This window comes from Grus americana, chromosome 9 (assembly GCF_028858705.1).
Source record: "Grus americana isolate bGruAme1 chromosome 9, bGruAme1.mat, whole genome shotgun sequence".
NCBI classification, from domain to species: Eukaryota; Metazoa; Chordata; class Aves; order Gruiformes; family Gruidae; genus Grus; species Grus americana.
The window spans coordinates 24464917-24477847 of NC_072860.1; positions in this window are offsets into that span (position 1 = coordinate 24464917).

Below are 12931 nucleotides of genomic sequence, written 5' to 3' on the forward strand. Positions count from 1 at the left end.
AGTCTGAGTGCGTAAAATGTAGGTCAGTACTATGTGCACAGAACTCCTTACTCTGTTACAGGCAGGAAATAAATGTATATTATTATAATATATTATAATACCTTATAAGTTATAACCACATTATAATATTTATTCTAAATTTATATTATTATAGTATTTTATTATTAATAATTTTCAGTTCTGCGGGCAACTCGCTCCATCATCATGTGCAGCATTCCTCCTTGGCCACTGAGCCTTTCTGATTCCCCTGTCGAATTTTATAAGACCGTGCTGTAATGGTGCTTTTTAGGAATAATGTTCTAAAACCAGGGAACATCTCCCTGCCTCTGGTGCTAGATAAAACCCAAAATGTTGACTCTCTGATCAGAAGTACTCAACAAGCCGTTCTGTGATTTCTTTACATTTCTCAAAGAGGGAGAAGGCAACTGGAAGGATGTGCTTGCTGGAAAAAAACTACTGCATAAAGTAAAATTTCACGGCTAAGGATCAGGCGGAGCTCTTGCTGTGCCACAAGTCAGTGCCCAGCTGTCAAGGAAGCCAGAAGCATTGTGATAAAACAGTTACTGTTTCCTAAATGTTTGCAGGGACTCCTCAAGTCTTTGGCATTATGCTGGAGGCTCGTGCAATTCATCGTGCCTTCCTCACGCAGAGGATGGGGGCAAAGACTGGAAGGAGATGGCCAGGGCTGGCCCAGCAGTTCCTCCTGCTGGGGGCAGAGGTGGTGAGAGACCCGGCTCCGCAGCCACCCCTGGCTCCACAACCTCTCTTTTCTCAAGTGAACAAAAATATCTACGATATAACCCGCTGCCACGAAGGCAGGATTAGGGGATCTCATGCATCTGAGGTCAAATGCATGGGAGGGTCTGTGTTTTTACACTATTATCTCTATCAAGGCTGCTGGGTTTTACCAGGAATTTGCATAGCGTCCAGTGGAAATGTCCATCTCCTTACCAGGGAGTTTGCTTTACATCACAAATGAGTTAGCACAGTTACTCTACTGAAAGAGCTCATACTCATGTCAAAGAAACCATTTTACATCTGTCCATAAGGTGCAATTAAGACCTTAACTAGAATTGAAGTAGATAAAAAAGGTGAGCGCTAATGGCGGTTAAACTTCACAGGGAATTTTATACGCTGCCTTATGTCAAGGGAACAAAGAGAGTCCTAGATGGCATTTGGGAAAAGGCAGCATCCTTAATTAATGAACAAATGATACCGTTAGCTGTTCATCAGAACAAAATAGCCAAAGTTGTGTAAAAATAAGATTATGAGATTAATGGTCAGACTATTTGGGATACATTATTCCATTGGTGTCAAAGAGAATGGTAAGAGCTGCAGTTTCTCCCCGAGCTGTAGAGAAGACAAGCTCATTCTTTCCTGGCAGGAGCTGCAAAGTACATTTCTAAGTAGGAATTGTGGCAAATAACCCAGGTCAGCCCCGTACAAGATACTCCTGATTGCAGAAGCCCCGAGCTGTTTGTGTACAGGAGGTACTGCAAGTTGGATGCGAACAGCCCTCCCACATTACAGGGAGGCAATTATCCCATCATTTATTGTGACAGGTGAGAAATGCGATGGCTCCTATACATTAAGCTGAGATGGTTTGTAATACTAAACAGCATCCTCACACCCAAACAAATCCTACCTGGATTTAGCTTTACTAGTAGTTTCATACTGTAATGCCAAAGAATAAAATCAGTATCTAGGAAGACATAGCTGGGGTCAGAATATTCATTTAAAAGTTGGTGCAGAGCAGAAATGGGAGGTGGACCATTGCCAGACACCTTGGCACACCTCCAGCGTGCTCGATTAAGAGCAATAGTGTTGCCAATGAAAACTGCTGTATTTAAGTCACAGCTAACCAGGGCCTGTGCCAGGAAATGGATATTAAAGAAAGATTAAAGGAGTTTTCTATTTCACCACAGGAATAACCGGCAGGTATTAGAAATGAACGTATGCAAATGCCTGTTGCAGCAGTGACACCTTTGAAAGCTTCAGAGTGACCTCACGGCAAATACTGAGCATCACAGGTGTTTTATCAGCCTCAAAGGACAAGGTTAATTCAGCACCAGCCGTCGTGCCGCAGCGTTGCTGGGAACCGGGGGATATGGAACCAGAGGTGGTGGGCAGGGTTACTGTGCCAGAACGAGTGTAGGGATGAAGGACATAAACCCACGGGATACCAGATTTCATTGGCTCTAGTGTCCATGGAGCAATTTGTGTTACCTTGAAATTAGGTATGTATAAAGAATACACAGCTATACAGAAATATATATTACATTCAGAAATAGTTGGTGCTGAACTGTATTTACCTGAACCTTGGGCAAGGGACTTTTGTAGATGAGCTCAGTTCTGAGTTTCCAGCTGCTGCCCTTCTCCTGCAATCTGAGTTAGACCTTTATGAATATCCACAGCCGACTGGGCTCGTTCACTGCAGAGCAGTGACGTGCTGTGGCACCAGAGAGACAACTGTGCTCCTTCCAAATGCTCTAGAAGACATGGAATTGGTTCCACTTCTTGTTTTACTGCTACATCAGATGGTCACATTATCAGATCAATTTGCTTGTAAAATTAGGGGATGTGGTGTGATAACGAAAAATATCGAGATGTTTCCAATCTCAAGAGCAATATTTTGATGGGTTTTAAAAGAAATTTGTTGAAAATAATGCTGTAATTGAAGAAAGTCTTTGTAGAAGTGTTATAATTCACAGTGACAAATGTGCAAAGCCACAAACCATGTTATTCCTGAAAAAACATTGAGATTTATACTGGAGAAAGTGTCTTTAAAATTAGAATATTGGACAACCTGATACCCTTCTGCAGTTTAAGAATAATAGAAAAGTTATGTAGAAAGGAATTTCACATTGGTGTATCCAGCTCTGCTAGCCCAAAACCAGAGAAACTAAGAGATCGTGCGAGTTATTTGGCGGTTCTCTTACAAGCCAAGGTGACTCAGTGCAAGTATGAGGAAAGAATATATGTCATAGCTTCTAGCCTTGCTTCGATTTTCCATATTGATTTTGAGTGTAATGTAATTAGTAGTTCACCAGGTTATTCTGCATGATGGTTCCACACTGTTAGACATTCCCCTTAGGGCTTGTCCTTACAACAAATGCCATTAAATTTGCTATTTACCTTACTGCCTGCTACCTTCCCCATCCAGACAAACCTTCATGTCATATTGCTTCAGTTAACACAAAGAACTGTTGGTCTACTACTACTTAAATGTGACACTGAGAGAGAGCATCATTTTCCTAGCCTTTCTTACCGTGTTTTTATTTATACTATTTAGGTTTCCTGCCTTTAACAATTGTTCTTAGGAGAAGAGGGTTTCCACTTCATGTAAATCCACATGAACCGCACTGCTACTACCCCAAGTCTGCCCTTACGCACTAAACTGCTTTATTGAGCCTCATGGATTTAAGCCATTTGCAGATAATGTTACCATTAGATTAATCTAAACTCCAAATCTGGGCTGCACATATCTAATCCACATGGTTAGTGGACCATCTGCAATATCAGCGACATAAGGTGTGAAGGAAAGAGGGGGGCGCTTTTGTCTTGTTTGATAGCCAAGGTTTCACATCTCCCAAACTATAAAGGTTGTAGTATGGGAAAAGAAGAGGAGATCATTTGAAATTCCTCTGTATCTTAGGAAACTGCTAAAGATTCACGGATAGCTCAGAGAGGCCTGGCTTTCTAGAGAAGTTCCTTGGTTCTCTTCAGCGTGCTACAGATGGGGATTTTTTTCATACCAGGTACAGTGTCATAGATGCATGCTTTAAGATCTAGCGTAGGTTGGCTGTATTTTAAGCATCGGGGAAAAAACCCACCATTGTTCTTTCTATAGGGAAAGCCCACGCTTTGCTCAGTGGGTTCACGTCAACACAGAACAATTGCAATTTCACAAATTGCTAATTCTTTTTGTGATTAACATTTCCTACAGCCAAATACACATTTACATAGAACCTGGTCTGCACGACTTGCTCATACTGCATAGTCTCTTGGTGTGGTCACAGTCAGCTGAATTTTGCTACTACATGCCTCTTGTAGAAAGCAGTATTCATTTTGAGTAAAAGTAGAGAGTCAAGTTCCAGTTTTCAATAGTTTTTGTTTACTTGCCGTCATGAAATGCTATTTTTCCTTCCGATGCTGTTTTCTTGGGCCAGTGGTGCCCAGAAGCCAAAGCAGGTGCCAGGTTAGATTTCCAGCAGACCCTGTTTCTGCTCACTGGTCCCTCAGCCACCGCCTAACACCCCATCCATACAGCCATCCAACTCCACCCTGCCTCAGCGCTGCAAGCCCGGCAGAGTTCAGCCCCTCCTCTGCCTCTAAAGCCACAGTGAATGCATGCAAGGAAAACACAGAGAAACAAAGAAAAAAAAAAAAGGCTTCAGTCCTCCAAGGAGGGGCTGGGTTTGTTCAGTTCCTTCTGATCTCATAGGGAGATAAAGCCTTCCACACTTTCTATTACCAGGCCCATATTCAATAATTTAGTTGCCAGCAAGCAAACTGCATTCATCCTCTGCAAGACAGGACATACATCTAACTGTCAGCAACAGAAAATGGTAAACTTGTAGTAAATTCTCCTCCATGCCTCACAAGATTTGGGCCCATACGGGTATCCTCTCTTGCACAGTATCGATGCAAATTGATTGATATATCATCCCTTTTTATACAAATAATTTACAATGTTCTCATAAAATGACAGATCACATCATTACTTGCTCTTACCAACAGGTAGCAAACACGCTAACATCCAAAGTAATACAATACCTAATAAGAGGATTAAGTAGAGAGGATTTCTATTTAATATTGTATTAGCAATAGCAGATACTTTCCCTGCCCATTCTAGCTCCCTCACAGGATACAATGTCCCCGCTTGTAAGGGAAGCATATTGACATCTGATCAGCCAATAAATCTGTTCTTGTTTTTTAATGACCCCAAGAGTTGTTTCCACATGCTCACGTAATCTTACCAACAACTTACTCTCATAAATTAATAATTGCCTTTAGAGCATTTTAAACCCTAGAACCTGATTTAGCTCCTTTGCAACAATTCTCTTCTAATTGTAAATGAAGACTCAGCGCAGAGCAGAATTACACCTCACCAAACCAAACACAGCCGTGCATAACCAAGAGCAGCCTTACAGCCCCTTCCAGTCCCTGCAGGGGCTCCAGGAAAGCTGGAGAGGGGCTGGTGACAAGGACAGGGAGTGACAGGACATGGGGGAATGGCCTGAAGCTGCAGGAGGGGAGATGGAGATGGGATGTGAGGCAGAAATCCTTCCCTGTGAGGGTGCTGAGGCCCTGGCACAGGGTGCCCAGAGAAGCTGTGGCTGCCCCTGGCTCCCTGGCAGTGTTCAAGGCCAGGTTGGATGGGGCTTTGGGCAACCTGGGCTAGTGGAGGGTGTCCCTGCCCATGGCAGGGGGGTGGCACTGGATGGGCTGGGAGGTCCCTTCCCACCCAAACCAGTCTGGGGTTCTATGACAGCGTCAACAAGGCTCCTTCTGTGCACAAAAACTTCTGATGCCTACAAACAGTAGCAAAAAACCTTCTTGAAGGAAAAAGGGTGGTCCTGGAGTTAGGACACCAGATTTGGAATAACCGCATTTGAGTCTTTGTTGCTAAATCCTGCATATGACATTTGCAATTAGTTTCCTTTCTGTGTTTCAATTTTTGTCTGTGTAAATGGGGAGGACAGCACTTTGTTATCATACAAGGACTTGATCAATAAGAATATATTAAAGATTCATATATAAGTGCATTAAAGCATCCATGCTATGCTAATGTCTTCCATTTAAATACAATAAAAAGCTTAGCGGGCTTTTGATTGAACCATTAAGTGAATGGTAGGCAAATCAGAAATGTCCAAGAAATAAACCAGAATTACACTCTGCTATGAAACACTGGGCAACTCCCATAAAAATCAATGGGACTGCATAGTAGTAAATGGCCAGGGAGATGAGCTTTATTTCATGGCTCATAAGTGAAAATGAATCTCTAGCAACCTGTCAGTCCTGACAGCTTTGCCTCCGGAAAGAGCTGGCTTCTCGGGTGCTGCTTGCTGCCATAGCCTCCATCCCTTGGATCGGCTCCTTCGGGCAGCAGCCCCTCTCCCCACACAGCTGCCCCCATCCTGCAAGAGGGATCCATGGGCTGGAGCGTTAGCCAGGGGCAGGGGGTGTCCAGGCCCATACGGTGTCAGGTCCCTAAATACTGTGAGATGGCAGAAAGCCTCTCAAGCCTCGCAGGGCTGACTGCACCAAAAGCTGCGGCGAGGAGGATGCTGGAGTGAATGTAGCATCAGTCAGTGGAGCTGTGCAAACACCTCTCTAAATTGTTGGGGTTATTTTTATGTGTTCTGCTCTCTACCTAATGACCTTATACTTCAAACAAACAAGTTATTCACTAATAATATTATCGCTCCACTTTAAAGAAGGAGGCACAGAGAGAGAAAGCAGCCTGCCCGAAAACGAACAGAAAAATCTATGACAAGGCTACAAATTGAAATAGGAGCAGGGCTCCCACACGCCCTGAAATTTGTGTCCTGGTCCAGCGCCTAACAAAAGCGGAAAGATGCAGTGTTAGCTAGCTGGTTTTATGTACAGAAAATTGTTAACACATGGCAGTCATCAAATAAGATTGGCAGCAACTGTGGTGCTACAAAATACAGTATGAGAGGAAAAGTTGCGTATTTCAGAGACCTGGACTTTAGTGACTACGCTGCGCTCACTGAACTGGTAGGATAGCTGAATTTGAGGGAAAATGCATGTTAATATGCAAGATGTCCTGCAAACATGAGTAGCTTTGCTGCTCCCTTAGCTTGCTGGCAGAACATTTACCTACCTTTGTATGCCAGAAACCTAGCATGTGCCAATAAATTATCTCTTTTTGGATTACCATACAAATAACTTGTTTTGATGCTGGCTGTTCACTTAGGGAGCATAGTGCTATCCTCCAGATTCAACAATAAAAGCCCAGAGAGGATCTATACATATTAGCACTTTGTGGCCATATCTAAAGGTCTATGGGAACACTAGATAAAATCAAATAAATCACACAAATTCCTGAGGTGCCAGAAAAAATACCAGACTCAGATTTAACCATTGCCCCCTATTTCTTCACGCAAAGAAATTAAAACAGGCCTTTTTATCTGACGGTGAAAAGCATGAACTCCTGAAACCTTGAGATGACAAACCAGCCTAAAACCAGAACGTATTTTCTCTCAAGCCAACTTCTTCACCTTATCCTCTCCCCAGATACTTCACTTGCCTGCAGCTCCCCTCTTCAAGCTGCCAACCTCCTCACACAGCTCATGTCAGGCAGGCGCTTCCATCTCTCTCTGCTTAATCTTTCAAATATTTTCCTTTTCCATAGTGTTTTTTTCCCCAATAATGATTTCTTATTACCCTCCAAAAGGCATTTGAATCTGTTTTCACAACTCATACAGCACAATAAATTATCAGGAATGAAATTAGCTATCAAGAGCTAATAGATTTGTTCCTTCAAGGGCTAAATTAGTTTTATCATACTTTATCTGGAAAGGGGAAGGTTTAAAAATGTACTGTTCCAACAGGTTTTGTTCCTCATTATGTATACTGAAGCCTATCTCCAGCAGCCACTCAAGGGACCAAGAAAAGTCAGCTGCTCAGCACAGATGACCTTGAACTAAAGGTCAAAGAAAAGAGCATGAAAAACATAGAAATACTTTAAAACCGTTCTTGCAGGCATCAGCTGCTGGCTGGAGTTGCCTTTCTGTGTAGGCTTCACTGTCTTTGAAATGCCTGCTCAGTATTACTGCATTCAATTTAACTTTACAAGATTTTTTTTTGTTTAGCTTTGCTTTTTGTTTTAAGTGGGATTTCTAGTATCCATCAAGAAAGGAAAAATATTTGCTTCATTGTGAAAGGATTAGGAAATGTGGACAGCTGAATTAGCCAAGACATTGCATAATATTAAAGGAGCCTGGACTCTCCATTAGACAATAAAAACTTAACAATAAAAGCCCTCAAAAACAGATGATGAGAGCTATTTTCTCCTGTATATAACATCCTGATCCCCACTGGCAGCTGAGTGGATGAAAAAGCTATACTGGACATTATTACATCTAGGAAAAAATGCTGGGTAAATACCTATTGTTTAAAGTCCCTTTCAGCTTGTCAACTGATAACCGAGCGAAACAGAGTCTATCATTACTATGACATTACTGCTTAAATACTGCTCTCAAATCACAGCTTAGTGCTGCACTCTGTATAGTTTATTTCTAATGCACTCATTAATACAGAGATTAGACGAAAACAGAGATCCCTGGTATAACTGGTACTGAATCTCAAACAATTTTTTATGCTACCAATCTGGCAAAAAGCCTTTTGGGTAAGGATCTTCCCTTACCTGGGTGAGGCTGGACCAGATGACCTCCAGAGTGGTCTGTTACAACCTGATCTATCCTGCAGCGTGACATTCAGCCCAAACTTTCTATCACAAGCATTGCCACTGAGTTGCCTTATCCTAACCACTGCGATGTATTCCAGCAAGAAGATACACCTGTGAGGCAGGCAAGCAAACCCAGCTGCCTTTGGCAAGAAACAAAGATGCTTGATTACAGGGCGAGGGCAAACATGCAGCAACAGGGACCATTTGCTAACACGCCCCCAAACTAGAGGATGGAAATATTGATATCATTTCATTTGAAGTGGAAATTAGTGGGAGGAAACTTAAATTTCATCATTTTGCAGGAAGAAATGGTTAAACAAAGCACAACAGAAAGAGTTTGTGGTAGATATGTGGGGTGCTTTGAGGTGCTGAATGTGCTCAGCTCTACAGTATTTGTTGGGAGCTGAGTATCTCTGCACAGAAATGGCACCTTGTGAGACTACAGAGCGATCTTTAAAATGAACATCTAGTTAATTTTAAGAAGCACCATAACAAAGGGATTTCAGTCTTTTGGGAATCCTGTGAAACAGAATTCTTTGAGGCACACAGGAGGCCTTGAAGAATAGTTTGCACAACCCAAAAAATTAGCACAAAGAGGAAAAAAAGCACTTTAAGCCCAAGACCTAAATCCAACTACCTCAGGTAGGCTCTCTCAGGCATGCTGGACACAACAGACTACACTTTTAGCAAAAACTCAACAACCAAGAGACCCAGAATGGCTTAAGGAAGAAAGAGCAGCAAATTGCAGCAGATTATTATAGTCAAAAAGTTCAGTGTTTCTCTGTGAAATCTCTGTTTCTTTTGGCTGTAGTTCATTCCACTGAAAAAAACCCTTTTTATATTTCTAATTCATTTTAACTTTTGGCAGTTACACTGCAGTTTATTGGCCAGGGTTTGGTAGCTGCTCCGCTCTCTACAGTTCTTATTGTTGGATAGTTCAGGTCATATTATTTCGCCCAAGACAATACTAATTGCTGTGACAGTTCTCAGTGCTTATACAGACATCTATCTAACAGATAAGCCACTAATTCTGTGAATATCTTCTCTTCCAATCAATGGGCTTTGTTATAACAGGATTATACACTGAAGTGAATAAAAGGAGATTCTATAGCGAGTAGCTAAAAGTAGTACTAAGGGAGTTACAAAGCCCCGTGCTTCAGGAATAAAACACATACCGGCTGGTGGCAGGCAGAGTTGCCCTTCACCTATCTCTAGATAAGGAGAAGAGCCAAGTGTATTTGAGAAACCCTCTTTGTTTTCTTTGAAAGTTTGCACCTTGGATCTACTGCAAATGCCATACCACCCGTATAGCTCTGTCCCAAATTAAAGGATGCATCTCTAAGCAAATTAGAAAAAGAATTCGTTTTAAAGAGAGAGATGAATTACAGCTTAATTAAAAAAACATAAGAAGGCTGGAGAAGGAAGGATGAATTCAGACCAGTCCTAAGGGAACTCCAGTCCTCACAGTGCTTTGAAAGATGACATTCAGGTACCATACATCATCAGCACAAGAATTTCCATTAGTTATTCCCAAGAGGCACAACTCTCCTCAGGTAGACGGCTTCACAAATGTACCTCTTCACCACAGCATACTTCCCAAGCACAGAAATAACTCACTCCAAAGTCAGTTTGTATTTAGAAACAGAAAGGAACAGAGATTGAATGGGAACACGGCAGCAGTCGGCTTCTGAAAAATTTAAAGTCGCAGCAGATGGGACAAAAGACGTGCCACTTGCTTAGCATGAAGAGCACCCATAACTTACAGTGCAGTAGCCAAAGCGGGTGTTTCAGCACGCTGCCCGTGTTGGAAATCAGACAGTACTCTTGGAAAGTAGATAAATGCAAGGACAGTGTTAACCTTCAGCAGTATATAGTGTTTCAAGAAATTTGTTTACCAGCTGCTTTTCTCCAGCAAAGTCACAGTCAGTAATTAATAACCCAAGCTTGCTGGTCTACGAAAAGGTGTGTAATAATTAGCTTACCTTGTTTAGAACCATGCTGTCTCCTTATTTGTTTCCTCTCATAGGTTGCTAGCTGTCCTCGGACCATTAGGAAGAACTGAGGCTTCAGCAAATCTGCCGAGGCTGGAGGAGCAAATCACAGTAAGTCCTGCATGGCAAGCACTTACACAAAACAAATTCAATCTCAATGATCCCCTCCTTCCCGGCCACTCCACGCACACCCCAGCCCTTCATCTACTCTTTCTTCGGAAGCTCCAAAGTTCAGCTCACCAAGTTTTACCTTGTTAGGCAGAGCCCATGGATGTCTTGGTCTGCTGGCTGTAGCTGGCTATGCTTCTTATCTGGGCTTTATTTCTATTCTCTTCACCCATTCTGCTTTGCAGGAGACTGGTGACCTCTGTTCTCAGCTTCCCAGAGAGCCTAACAAAAACTCTTCCCAGGTTAGGAGAGCTGCCTTATATCTGGAGATAGCTGCACAGGCCCCAGGCCTGAAGGGCAGCATGTTTTTTAATTTACAGGCAAGGGACGGAGGCGAGGGAGTAACAGGAAGACCAGTAGCAACTGGAATACGAGCACATCAGCAGTCCAGCTCCCTTAGTGATGGGCCTTACAGCATCCATACTGCATTCCTGCCCCTCAGAGGAATCAGGCACGTGGAGGAGATATGCTTATAGAGGGAGAAATAGCTTTCAATTATACACAGATGTTTATAATTAGAAACAGAAACTGAGATTTTTGTTTTCTCCTAATACTGTCATGTAACACCTTTCATGTAGTTATTTTTAAAAATACCTAGTTTCTTTCAGAGATGACTATTCACAACATTTACTAAGGAAACCATTCCACCTCCCCCAAATCCTGGGCCTTCTCTGGCACTATGAACTGCCCTGCCTGGCTTGCACATACTTTGAAGTTACTTGTCATTAAGTACACACATTTATTACATCACATTATATTTTGCTGTGAATGCAGATGTTTGGGGCTTTTATTATTCACCTGGACTTTTTCCTCTGGTACATACAACAGAGGACATTAGCTTTCCAGCCATGTTTATAGCTCTAAACTTGGAGATAACTCTGCCCCAAGCACTGCATCGGTCACAACAAAGGCACCGCAGTATATCTTCTAGACCACCGAGGCATTACCTTGTAAACTCCTGCTGAAATGTGCCTCCTTAGCGTTGTTGTAACACCACATTTCCAGCCCTTGCCCGGGCTCCGTCCTCCCTTCCCAGTTTACGCATTCCTCGGCCACCTGCCCCTCCGGTGTATCCCCACAGCCCAGCTGGTTTCTCTCCAGCACAAACCCTCTCAGCAGCCCTTTCCTGCTCACGCTCCCCAGGTACAAAACTGCCTCTGCGCCAGCCCGTCTCCCTCCTCGGGATTGCAGTTCCCAAATGTCTGGTCTCAGAGGACTAGCAGTAGTGCAGGCTTGGAGCTGTAATAACTTATACCGAGTTTCCAGCAGGGCTGGTTATAAAAGGAGTTCCTTTTTCTTCTCTTGAATTCCCCGTTGTGGCAAGGATATAGACACCTGTACGCGGTGTTATATCCCCTTGACAGCGCTGTGCAGGACTTCACAGTGCCACACAACTATGCTCCAACTCCTTTCATCATATAAAGTGCTGCCCTGTGGCCTTGCCCGAGCTCATGCGTGCTGTGCCGGCGTTATCTTGCATCCGGCACCCAAACTGCTTCAGGCATCCAGGCGTCACACTGAAGCAGGATGTGAAGATCCAGAACTTAAAGGCAGATTTAGGGCAGGCTTAATTATGGCCTTTTCAATAACTGGCAGACAGCTGTGGTGTAAATAAACCCAACTAAAATAAATGGGATTTTATCTGCAGATTAATTTGTCCAGGATTTATTCTAGCACCTTCAAGCTGACAAATATTAGGCACTGAATGTAATAATTAGGCACTGTTACTGTGAGGTTTTTGTTTCAGAGTGCTTGAGTGTGATACTGTCACAGTAAAAAAACTCAGGACATTTTTATCTAATCTTTGTGGCATGGGACATGATAAGAACTTTGAGCACTTCCATCGGGTACAATTAACATTATACTCCATTTTCTCTACAGGCATACATCTAAACTTTTGAGGTTAAGCTGTGATTTTTTAGTTTTGTTTGTTGTAACGTTTAAAGGAAGACAATTAAAAAAAAAAGGCAGAGGAAAACAGACTGCCAATACTTCAAGTTAGAACCAGTGGTAAAACATTAAGCTGAGTGAAGAAATGCAGCAGGTCTTAACCTCCTTATTCTTTGTCTTTTACACACTGATTTCAAATGTCCTCCAAGCTGAACACATTCCTTTATCATGTACCCTGATTTAGACATCTGCCTGCACAAAGAATTCTGCTTTTTAAAGATATACAGAATGGATGTAATTTGACTGATTTATTTAAACTCACAGAACTTCTTGCTTCACCAATAATTTCATTTTGCCTACGTGATACCAAACGCAGCAGGTTGTGGAATGGGGAGTAACTGCAGGGCAGGACCAGAGAGATGAGCAAGGAGAGCACAGCTAGGGA